The sequence below is a fragment of the Apteryx mantelli genome, chromosome 7 (assembly GCF_036417845.1).
Source record: "Apteryx mantelli isolate bAptMan1 chromosome 7, bAptMan1.hap1, whole genome shotgun sequence".
In the NCBI taxonomy this organism is placed as follows: domain Eukaryota; kingdom Metazoa; phylum Chordata; class Aves; order Apterygiformes; family Apterygidae; genus Apteryx; species Apteryx mantelli.
The window spans coordinates 19,488,060-19,500,484 of record NC_089984.1 but is presented as its reverse complement, the minus strand read 5'-3'; the positions used below and the strand labels follow the sequence as shown (position 1 = coordinate 19,500,484).

The 12,425-nt window shown below is 42.4% G+C and overlaps 1 long non-coding RNA gene across 1 annotated transcript; it reads left to right on the top strand.

Moving 5' to 3' along the window:
• The first annotated feature begins 155 nt into the window (after window positions 1-155).
• Window positions 156-9,869, top strand: LOC136992457 (uncharacterized). The gene is made up of 3 exons (XR_010884710.1): window positions 156-2,983; window positions 6,860-7,058; window positions 8,008-9,869. It is a non-coding gene; the product is annotated as an uncharacterized lncRNA (long non-coding RNA).
• Window positions 9,870-12,425: the final 2,556 nt, after the last annotated feature.

Genomic DNA, 12,425 nt, shown 5'->3' with positions numbered 1-12,425 from the left:
TTTCAGATACTTTATTAGGCCTAATCATGAACCAGGGGCTAGGTGCTGAGCAAACACAAAATGAAAGCATGGGCTTTGCCCCAGTGAGTTTGCAGCTTACTGGGTGTTGTCAAGCAATCTGCCATTCTGGCATTTAGAACCGATAACATCGTATTTTAAGCTTTGTTAGTGTTCTGAAACATAATCTTCTCCAAACTGGAGATTTTAATGATTATCTTTGTAGCCATACTGCTATTCCCAAATACGGGTCTGAATATGCAGAGTCTCAGTAGTGAACAACTTATTTTTTTTAAGAGGCATCTCACTGAATCGGGAGGGATTGCCCACAGCTGTAATAACAGCTATGCTTAGGAGTCCGTTTTATTTGGTTGGGGACATGGAGAGGAGGTGATCAGCTTGTAGTTTATTCAGAAAAACAGTCTGTGTTGGAGAGGGTCGGGTGCGGAGCTCATCTGTACATGAAAGCGCTGTCCTCACTAGGCTTCAATCCAGTGAAAAGAATGGCTCCGTACAGTTCTCTGGGAACCTCACTTATTAGGCAATTTTAATATAGCTGTAACAAGCTCCCTTTAAGCCAGACCTTGGGTAAGGCCTTAGAAATGCTCAGCTGTGCCATGTGGCTTGTAACAAATATCACGAAGTATTGATTTATTCCATAACCACTCCCTGCCATGTGTTATGTAAATAGTAATGTTTGATGGAGTGTGTGGTTCTTCATGTTGTAATGCATAGGTCTTGGGGAGGTCTTAAGTCAAAAGATGAAAGGCCAACTGCCTCCAGTTGTCCTCAGGATGTGTGCGTGACAGTGCAGCTGCACACGCATGCACCACCCCTCCCTTCTTGAGTGCATTTTATAATGATGATTTTAATGTTTTTTCTAACGACTTCTGATCTGCGTGGATATAATCGTCTAATTACATAACTTTAAATTTTCTCAGATTGTCTCCATCTTTAACATTGTTAGTAACTCTCCACTGGAAAAACTAAATTCACTGTGCTTTCCCCACATATGCTTGTATCTATACAGATTTAACCTAGAAAAATACATGCAGTCTGAAAACACCACTAATTGTACTTCAGCTTGTAGGTTGCAGAGCAGCCTTATTCTGTTTTCCCACAGCCAAGAGAAGGCCTCAAGGCCAAAATGTCACCTCAGATTTCTTTTGATCTCTACTTATATTTTATTAACCCTTTTAACTTCACTGAGGGTGTGCAAGGAAACATGTATATTCCCTTTCATATAAAACTAGCATTGTCCTTACATCTTGCGTGCAAATGTATGGACAGTTTTTCATACAAAGGATTATTTAGATGTAATCTATATGCCTTGTGAGTTAAAGATAAGAAGGGGTGGGCAGCATTTATTCTGCAATGTTTATGATTTATTCCCCTTTTATTTTCTCTCTTTAACTCCATCCAAAATATTTCTGAGAGTCTTAGTGAAATATAATACTAGAAGCCTTTAATGGCACCTTTTCATCTCACAATTGCAGAGCGCTTTTCAAGGCTTAATTAAATTTTACAGCATGCCTCTCAGGTGAGTGTAATTTGAATGCATCCATTCCTGTTTGTGAGGAAACTGAGGCAGGGAGTGGTGATTAACTCAAAGCTGTGTATCAAATAAAATGTCAACGTGAGAACTACAGTCTAGGAGATCTTATTAGTGTCATATAAATCCAGCACAGTTTGGTTCTTAAAGATTTCATCAACTAGACAATACAAATGATGGCCTCCTGCTCTGGAAAAGGAGCCAAATAGCTTCTCCAGACTCTTCCTTTCCTTTCTTTAGCCTTTGTGATGATTAACTGGTTTGTGCTTCATCCAGTTTGGGGGCCTCTCAAGTCTTCAGGCATGCCAGATGTTTGCTCAGTCCTCCAACATGATCAGAAGAAAATGAATGGATGGTTACATTTGACCTCAGTCTTTCTCTGCATATGGCATAGGCCTTCTCTGCCCTTTCCACCGCAGTCTTGTTAGGGTGCAATCTGAACCCATCCATCAACTCCTCAAGCCCCAGAGTTCTCCAATATAAACTCTATAATGTTTGCTACAAAAGACATGGGGCTCCTTGCCTGGAACTTGCCAGTGGCAAAGGGGGAGTTTTTCAGCCTCTCCTCATTGAAAAGCATTGAAAGCAGTCTTCCCTCTTCTGCAGTTAGGTAAGTGGAAGAAAACTGCTGGGAGGAAAAGGTTCATTTGCTCTGTACATTTCTCTTACCAAGATCCTTTACAGAGTCAATCATCAGTGGCTAGTACCCAAACACAACTACTGATGAGATGCTGTGGGATAGGCCAGAAAGCACCATACTGGAGAATGGTTGTAAAGTAGCAAGATATACTTCCTGAGCCCTCAGTGATCGTGGGTTGAAAATCATACCTCTTTTGAGCCCCAGAGCAGAGCCTGACTGTGAGGGGATCTTTAGCTCTGTGAGTATGTCACACAGGTTCTGATTCCCCATTTTGTGCCCTTATCTGCAGAGTAGATGGTATTATCTAGCCTGCCTGGCAGACCTGGAATTTATGTTGATTGGAATTAAAAGTTGGGGTATGCCTGGGTTTTTTAACCTATAAGAAACAAGCCTGAAGTCAAGTGCCTGAGCAATCACACAGACACAATGTGCGGGCTGAAAGTGCCCTTCCCTTGGACCAGCCATCACAGTAAGAAAAGGTCTCTTGGCAGTGAGACAGACTTTTAATAAGCAGAGCAGTAGTTTTAATGAGTTAAGGAATCTGTCTTTGGGAAATCAGTGGTGTGAATTAACTTTTGATTCTCTCAGCAGAGAAACCAAAGATTGAATGATGTCCCATTGTCTCAAGAAACAGGTCTCCAGCCTAGAACAGAGAGGAGATTCTTGATGTTGATGCGCAAGCCTCCACTGCCTGGCTCTTCTGGAGCCTCAGCTCACACTGACCTACCATACCTGGGCTTTCCAAAACCTGAGCAGGATTTAGCAGTCATGATATCTGACTCCATTCTCTCCAGGTATGCTATGCAATGCGATAATGTAGTGTATTATCAGTGCACTGTAAGAAAGTCATTCAGTAGCCACTAGACAGTATAACAGAGGCAAAGAGAAGTTTTCTATTTCCAGTGCTGTCAACCTGCACTGTGACTAAAAGCACTGAGCTTGCCTGAAAGTGAAATGGCTCCTCACGGTCCTGCAGAGGCCAATCTTCCACTGCTATTTTATCTTACAGGCACTGCATTGTTTGTCTTTTTATCATAATAAAAATCAGACTGCAAACGAGACTGTGTAATTGCCGAACAGTTTTCGCCACTTATTGTTGATCATCTTTCTAATACCTTTCCTTTCTCCTTTGCACTGACCTCTTCTAACAGTGAAGTCAACAGCTGTGGCCACGTGCACGGGACATACCTTGACAGCAGCAAGACTCAGCTGACAGACTCTGCAATATATTATTTCAGCAGTGTCATCTGGGTCTATAGCTGGCTCTTCTATAATTGTATTGAAGGTTGAAGGCCTAGTGTTTTTTCTCCTTCTAGTCTCCTTTCCACTGCACCGGCATTGCAAAGGGACCTTAAAGTATGTATAGGAAAATGGGTTTTGGTGACAAGCTTCCCTTCAGGGTTAGAAACCCAGCTTTTTTAACTTTACAACTGTATGGGTGCTTAGGTTCCTTTGAAACCTCCATGTGGGACTTGAACTAGTGACTTGAGAGACTTGAGGCCACCAGGAAGGAGTTCAGAATGTGCCTAGGAGCCTGATTCTCCTATTACAGGACACAGACCACTCTCCTTGGTCTCATCACTTGGACCCTTTGGCAGTCAGGAAAACCATGGCAAAAGCTTGTGTATATCAGGAGGAATTCCTGCTGATCCCATGCCGGGTAAAGCAAGAGGAATTTCCTGTGAGGGGAGAGAGCACCCACAAGATCAGAATTCATCCTGGCACTTTGATGAGAATATTCCATAGGGGTGTTTAAGCATTTAGTTTTTAGGAGGATTAGCGGCACATTTCATTTGTCCTTTAAAGATTATTTGGCTCTGTAAAAGAATAAAAAAAAAAAAAAGAATGCACAGGCACGTACAAAAAGAAGAAAACACAAGGTTATGGAAAGAAGCTGTGATTCTATCTGTTTCACTGAATGATCCTGAAATATAGTTACATGGGGACCGTCGCATGCTTAATCATTAACTCTTACAAGTGGAAAGGATGCTTGACAAGAGAGTGCAAAGATATGAATGTAAGAATTGGGGGGAAAAAAACCTAAGGAACAAAATAAGCATAAAATGTAAACAAAATTCTACTAGGATTATTTGTAGTGACAGATGCTTTGGTAGATAGGGCAAAAAAAATATTCCTTTCTCCTAAAGGGAAATAGGTGGAAGTCCATCAAATAAACTTTGTGCTGGCATATTTTATTTTCACACGGAGGAAAAGGAAAAGATCTTTTTTTGTTGTGGGGTTTTTTTGCCCTTCTGCTGTTTTTTCCCTTTCTGCCATACCAGAAATAAGATCTTGGAAGATAAGCCAGGCAAAAGAAAAGAAAAAGGGGCGGGGGGAGGAGGGAAGGGAAGGGGAGGGGGAAAAAAGGTTACTCTGAGTATCAGAGAGGGGGCTAATTGTCAAGGTTATATCTCCAAAGATGATTGATGTGAGGCTGGGTTTTTCTGTCAGCCTGTCACAAAGCAGGAATGTTTAATGTTCTCATTATTGGTTACGCTGTTGTGTATATTTCTCTGTCAGCACTGCGGACCCATCTGAACTGCCAAGGCACTTCAAAGCCCTGCAGGTCATTTATCATCCTCCTGACGCTGCGAATGTTCAGCCTCAGCTGAGTGCCAGGGATTTGTTATGACTTGAGAGCCAGCTGACAGACAGGTCTGCTACAAAAAGGATTCCTTTTTGTCACACTGCGAAAACATCAATGTTCCTATAATGGCCTACAACTGTCAAAGGGGACTGCCACCTGACAGTTGTGTGGTCTCACTAATTTGCAGCCCGGTGACTTGTTTCCTTGAGTTTAGATTCAGTTACGGTGTCACATGCAAACAGGTCACCATCTGTCGTCCTGTGCCAGGGGGCACATGGTAGGGGGTGGAGAAAGAGAGAGACGAGGAAGAGATGAAGTGGCAAACTGGGGGTGGGGGAGATACAAGGGAAAAATAAAAATGGCTATGCAAATCAAAGCCATGTCTTTATTTCACAGCCCTGTTTTTAGCCTAACACAATGTGAATCTCTGAAAGTTGTGATGAAAATCAAGGCAAGGAAAGAAAGGACCTTGCAAACAGCCAGAGCTAGTGAGAGAGAGAGAGAGAGAGAGGGAGAGAAATATCAGGGCTTTGTTTCCTTTCCCAGGCCATGACATGATTAATCGTTTTCTTCTGATCTAATTTTGGAACATGAAAAACAGCACATTTGTCTTGAAGAAAAATGATGTGCCGTACTGCGCAGATGGAAATTTCGAGCAATGAAAAAGATTAAAGTGAAATTCCACTCCTTAGACCTAATCATGAGTTGTAGATTATTCTGTCGTTCTAACCAGATGGTAGGCTTGATTCCACAACCCCCTTCTTATATTAATGAATACTAGACTGTTATATTTGACTTAGGTAAGTGAAATGTCTATCAAGCCTAATGGACTGCCAGCCAGCATAACACATGTTGTACCACTGAGGGTCCTTGCTGCATTTTTCATGTTTTATACTAATGTAGAACATTTTGTTTCCTACTGTTTTCCATCATTGTCACTGTTTGCTAAATATTTTCACATGTAGAGGGAAAAAAAGTAAAAAACTTGTGTCCAGAGCTAATTTCCTCACGTTGGTCGCAGCTATAATTCTACAAGTAAAACAGTCACCCGAAGCAATGCATACAAGAACTCAATAGTAACTTGATTAAGTTCCCAGTCAACAAGACTGCACTAGGCTGTATGTTAACAAACCTAATTATAGGCAGCATGGTGATAAATTGTGCAGGGTGCGTGTAGCACATCTCTGAGGTCATGTCTAGAAAAGAAGTTTTGCCCCAGGGGACAGGGATGGGGTGTCATTTCTAAATAAAGTAAACATAGGTTTGCTGATGTTTCCCATTGGGTTGCCTTCCGCTTTCTGACAAACATTATTCTAGCAGGAGTGTCCCAAGAGATCCCCGGGAGAAGAGAAGAGTGAAGGAACAGAGGAGTGAGCAGTTGGGGGATTCTCATTAACCTTTCCAACTGTGCAGTTCTGTGACTGTCGTGTAATTTCTACCAAGTCAGGACTTGTAAAAGCCACGGGTATTGATAATCATATGTTAGGGTGGATGCTACCACTAGTGCTCAGAAAGTGTGTTACCGTTTTAAGCATTTAGCTGAACAAAATAATACTTGTCACGTGCTGAATGTGTCAGCAGGATGGGATCTCTTCCTTGTACAGAATGTAAAAGGGAAAAATCTCTGGTTTCTCCTATTGAAAAAGCAACATTTGGGCCCTTGTTGCATCCAGCATCTGTGCGAGTGCGTGCAGTTGATTCTCTCAGAGGGAACGCCACTAGGTAGAGGAAGCGTGCGTGTACAGAACTAATTTTAGACGCTGAAAGAATCAACAGGATGCATGGATCAAGTTACTCTTTGCCTAGGAGAGAACAAGTCCAGAAACTTGAGTAAGCAGGCAAGAGTTTTCCAAATCTGGACTTACTAAAAGTGTGATAGATACAGTAAAGTCATAAATGGGAGAGCCAGTTAGGCAGAACAAATCCTGATAAAGAAAAGCAAGGCACCTGAATACACCTTTTAATAGAGTAAGCAGGATATTTATGTTTGAAGAGGAAAATCTTTTTGATAGTGGAATGAATTTAAAACTGACATTATTTCTTTAGTGATTTTGTTCTCAGTTTATTAAAACTGTTTTTTAAGGTTAAAATCCTGACGTCTCCTGGGAATTCCTTCCTCAGCAAAAATACCATTGATGTTACTGCTGAATAAGGACTTCTGGACTGGACCATAGAATAAGCTCTGAATAGCCCTCCAGTGTGAGGGATCTTTGCACTTTGGATCCTCGATGTTGACAATTTTTCCTGATTTTCCAGTACATAAAATTATTCAAGAGGATGAGGTGAGGAAGTTCTGAGCAGAATGCCTGTGTTTTTCCTCTTGTGTATGTTGCCCACACTGAAAGCAAACATGCTGGAAGGCTCAAATTAATGTGCCTCAAAACATTTTTCTTTGTAATTCATTTTAATTACAAAAAATATTTTTCTTATTTGTGCTGACTGGATCTGTCCAAGAATACAAGCTCAAATACCAAGACTCTTTCACCACTTATCTATTTTGGTTGGATTTAGATTCTCTCTTTACACTCCTTAGAGTTTGATCTCATGGGATTAAACATTTTCAATGATGAGCAAAAAGCTGCATGACAGTTTTTTTCAAATTCATTTAGGACAAAACTCCCACTTACCCTGTGTATACTGGGAACACTATAGAGGAGTAAATTACCCCTTTAAATTATCTGTGCAGATTACCAGTCTGTGCAGTTCCTGTCCTCTGGGGAAAACTGCCTACTTGCACTGTTGCTTCTCCTCTACACAGGGCGTGAGGAACTGAGCTGGCAGTGAAGGGAAAGTAATTTGTTCCTGACAAGGGCCAGTAGCAGACTATTTCTTCACTGGAAGAAGTGACAATCAAGCAAGAAATTGTGACTGCAGTTCCTTATTTGAACTGATCCTTCTTAGGAGGTGGTAGACGTAGCTTAACATAGCCCTTAGCATGTTTTCCTCAGCCGCATGGTTTTGCTTTCCATGAAATGTCAAGGACCTCGCATTCCTCCAGTGTTTATCGTTCAGCCTGTGGAATTCATGGCCTGCTCAGAACGTCTCGGCTTCACAATTTTATCATGAAAGTAACACAGGAGAAGCCGGAGTTGTTCTTGCGCTGGTAGGATTTCCTGAGAATGACTGTGGCTTTGAGAGAAGACTTTTACACATTGAGAAAGAGGGTGAAAGGGAGAAAAAACTGCCTTTTTTTTTTGAATCTTTACTAATCCAGCTTGTTTTCAAACACAGGTATGGATGGATGACTCTATGCTGTAGCTGTGTGCAAACCTCAGAAAGCACTTTTCTTCCTGAAGGAGTGTATTGCAGCTTTGACCCATGGCAAGTGATGGACCAGGAAATAAAGCTCAACCTTGTGAGCACAGTAACACTGCCCGAGAGGGCAAGACCTAGACTGTATGGAGCATCTACGTGAGTTTGAAAGTACGATATCTAAAGCAGACTTGGTAGGATGTCTGCCCATCTCTGCTTGTCCAAACTCCATGTGAGTGCTCAGACCTGGGGGCTTGTCATAACGTTTCAAATCAATATACCCAAGGAGGTCTCGTGCCTCTAAAGGGGCCTGACATAACTTTCCAAAACCATGAATCTGTGGCTCCTCGCATGTCGTATGAGAGGATTACTTCCCCGTGGGGCGGCTGCCCTTCCAAAACCGCAGGCCATCTGCTGAAGTGTCGTTGCACATAGCTCTTGCACAGCACCTCCGAACACCCACCCTGTCCTGACTTGTGAGAGAACGACCCTGTCCCCTCGTCTGACCCAGGCGCAGCTCGTCAAAGCCAAAGCCGGTCCTGCTGGGCAAGGTGACCCGCCCAGTGGGGCCAGGGTCAAGCAAGGAAGGGACACGCTCTTTCTTGACCTGACTGCAAAACCCGTGCTTGCAATATTTCTCATGAGAGGGGCTTTTTTGCTAAATACTTATTTCCATTTTACACATATTCCCTACTTCCCATCCTCCATGCCCTGTTCTCTCTTTGTACCTTGTATCTCTCATCAGTGTGTTTCTTTTCTTTCAGATGTGCTCAAGGAGCAGCAAAAGTTGATACAATCTAATACAAACTTCCCTGTTTGATGTATGGTAAAATGTAGTGCCCAGTGTGTTCATTCCCCTCCTGTCATCAAGCGCCAGCTTCAGCAGTGCTTAGTACCGCCAGCTTCTTCCTGCTGTCATTTTCACTTCCCCCCAAGGACTAAACATTTAAAAAACAAGAAATTCTGAGATCCTAAGTAACACTTGAACCAAGCTGATCTTAGGCAAACAGTTCCCAGAGTATTACCATTCCTGATGCTGAAAGAACAGATCACTGAAAGAAAAGAATGTGCATACAAATTCTCTGTAATCAGGCAGCCAGCTAATTTCTAAATATTGAAAGATTCCTTTAGAAGCCATTAATTTTGTTTACATTTAAACTGACGCATAATCTAATGAGCCTCCCATTTACTCTTAAAACACTCTTCCCCAGTTTTTTAATATGAGCTAATGGTTTAAGGCTTAATTTGGGGAGAAGGAGACAAACATGTAAAACTGGCTGCTTTTTTCTTTTTACTATTTCATATATATATATATGTGTATGTATATGAATATATATATGCATACACACACACACTGATTTAAGTTTTTTGTCGTTAAACTGCTTTTTCCAGTTTAACCAGTAGACCAGTAAGAGGAAGAACTACCCAGCACCCTTTGAGCAGAATTTTTTGCCCCAACACGTGGCTATGTGGGAAGTGATATCAGGTGCTGAAGAAAGAGCTAATCTTTTCTTGGCCAAAAGCCAACCTTTCAGCATGATGGTGGGTGTATATTTTTATTGAAAGGTAAAACTAAGGTCTTCAGTAATCCAGCAGAATTTTTTGCGTAACCAGGGCTTTGGGCTCCCACCCCCTCCCAAAGTTTGGGCTGGGCTGTGTCAGGGCCCCGAGGGCACCACTAGTCCTTAACAGCCCTGACCCGGTGGCCCTGGAGCCCCATTTCATACGGGCCGGGGCACGGCTTGCCCCCTTGAAGCAGCCTGCTCCTGCAGCGGCCCTTTTTCCGGGGTCCCACGGCGGTGACCTCGCGTTGGCAGCACATGGGGCACAAGGACGTTACTGATGCTGCACGGTTGTGCACCTGTGTAAACAGTTACTGCTTCAGTGGTTAATCCTTCTGTTTCATTTGGGCACAGGCTTCTTTCACCTGCTCTGTGAATTTGTGCAGGTTCAAAATGGCCTCCCGGTCCCCGTTTGCTAGTGGAGGGGGTAGAGTTTCCCTCATTCAGTGCCAAATTTATATGGAACTTGAAGCGTTCCTCTCAATGAGATGCCGTGTTTGGTGAGCTTCTAGGAGAGCGTAATTTTGGGGGGGAAGCATATGAAAACACTGGCATTTGAGAAAACTGTATTTGTAAATGAAACAGTTGAGCATAGCCTGTATCCCAATTTGTTTTGTTTTGTTTTGGAAGCATGTATTCACAGCAAATTCACAGTAAAATTTCTCAGAAAATTTGACAGAAGGGGATGTGAAGAAAGGCTTCACTATTACTGGTGAGTAGCTAACATAAGCTGAAAATAGCAAATAATTGTAGTGAAATACTGACATTTCCTTAGTCCTGCCTTTTCCTCTTTTAGGAGTGTTGGTTCTGGGAACACTTACTAGCCGATGGCTTTACCACATTGCTAAAATTAATCTCCAGATTGATGTAAAATTAATCACAGAATTCTACTTTTATAGAGAATAATAGCCACTGAAATAAGGAAATCTTGCCCACCTCTATCCTCTGAAATGAATGTTAATAAAAGACCAGCTCTAACCCAGGTTGGTGTCAGGGGCCAGGAAGTATAGGTCAGAACTGTGATTTATATGATCAACTATAGGATCTAAACATCAAGTTCCCATTAATCTCAATGACAATTATTTAGCTAAATGATTAAAAAAAATCCCAGTGTTCTACTACTAATTTTCTCACACATATGTAGCAACAGATTTTGTAAGACTACTTTTATAAGCAAACAAAACCCAAAAGCCCCTTACTGATCAATCTCAGTAAAAAGTTAGATCAGCTGATTAGATTTCCTGTGGTAGAAGTATATTATCAAACAAAATACAGTTTTTGAAAGACAACACCCCCAAAAGAAATACAGTAGGTTGAAAATTCACATAATGAGAAATCCATGAGCCTAAATATATGGTGTTTCTGATTTGCTGACTTCTTCAGGTTAATGTTTCTTCAACATGTTTCCAATTCTTTTTTCTTCAACTGAACTGGTAGTTGTGCTTTCAAAGGTGATGATTTGCAAATGATGATTTCCAGCGTACTGTATTCTTTATGTATGGCAGGATGTCCATCAAGATGCCTGTAGGTGACATTAGTAGTGCAATCGTTCAAAATGCAGCCTGACAGCATTTCAATCAATTCACTTTTCAACACCAGACATCAAATATACATCGCAAACCTAGCACATGCTCTACTTGTAATGTGACATCAAATAGATTAGCCTCGGGTCCTAAGACAGAGACCGTCTCTTGAAACTGCTAGATTAAGAAGGGACTTTGGCAGTGATGCTCTTGGAGATTACCACTTTACCCAAAACTGGCTCTCAACCTGCAATACTGTCTAATCCCTTTATTCCATGTGTTTTTCTCTCTGACCACAGACCACAGGAGCTCTTCATCTGCTATATCAGTCAGCCACAGAGTCCAGACCTTAACATCATCCTGTAGAGATTCAAGTTTATAGCAAAGCTGCGAGTGGAATAGCAGCCTTACCTTTATACTAGATCCAAGCGCCTTTGGGACAGTTTCCTCACTTTACTAACAGATGGTCTCTGTCTGCATCGCAGTACCCCCAGAGGCACCTCGGAAGGCCAAATTTTGCAACTATCCAGGTGGTCATGGTGGGTGTCTCAAGACCTGCCTTTTTAAAACATTGGGGAAATATTGGGATAGTGGCCAGCTCTTGACCCACCACCCTCAGGATGAACAGACCCAGTGACTGCCACCACAGCAGGTGTTCCTGTGCCACCACCACATATCCCACAAGGCAGGGGAGCAGTGCCTGTACCGCTGCACCCTCACACATAGCTGTCTGAGGGCCCCTTTGTTTTCAGAGCCAGCCACATTGGGGGCACCACAGCCTGCCTGTGAGGAAGGACACACCTCAGTACCACAGGGAAATCCTAAATAAGGTTTTTCACTCAGAAAGGTGGTTCTTGTGAGCACACCACAGCCCAAGCCTACCTTGTTTTTTGAAGTGGTGCCTCCAAGGAATAAGAAAGAAAAGGAAGTCATGGGCCCTGCTAAGAGTTGAGGCATTTGCTGGGCAAGAATAGAGATCAAGAAAAAGTTCAAGGGATGGTTTTGGTACTCGGTGTTCTTATCTTTGATTTTTGCTTTGGGAGGAAGGTTGTCCTGTGATGTTCTGTCCTGGTGAGTTATCTGAGTCCCTTAGCTTCAGCTGCTATCTGGAGACAAGACCAGAAGAAGGAGACAGCCTTGATTATGGTTCTTGACTGCCTAAGGGCAAACGTTGACAAAGGGGTATGAGTAATTGCAGAGGTCTCTGTGAAGGACTGTAAGCAGGCAGCCTTACTTTGTTGTTCCCTGTTTTTTGTGGAGTTTTCATCATGGAAGGATGGCTCCTCAGGAAGGATCCTGTTTCAGAGCATCC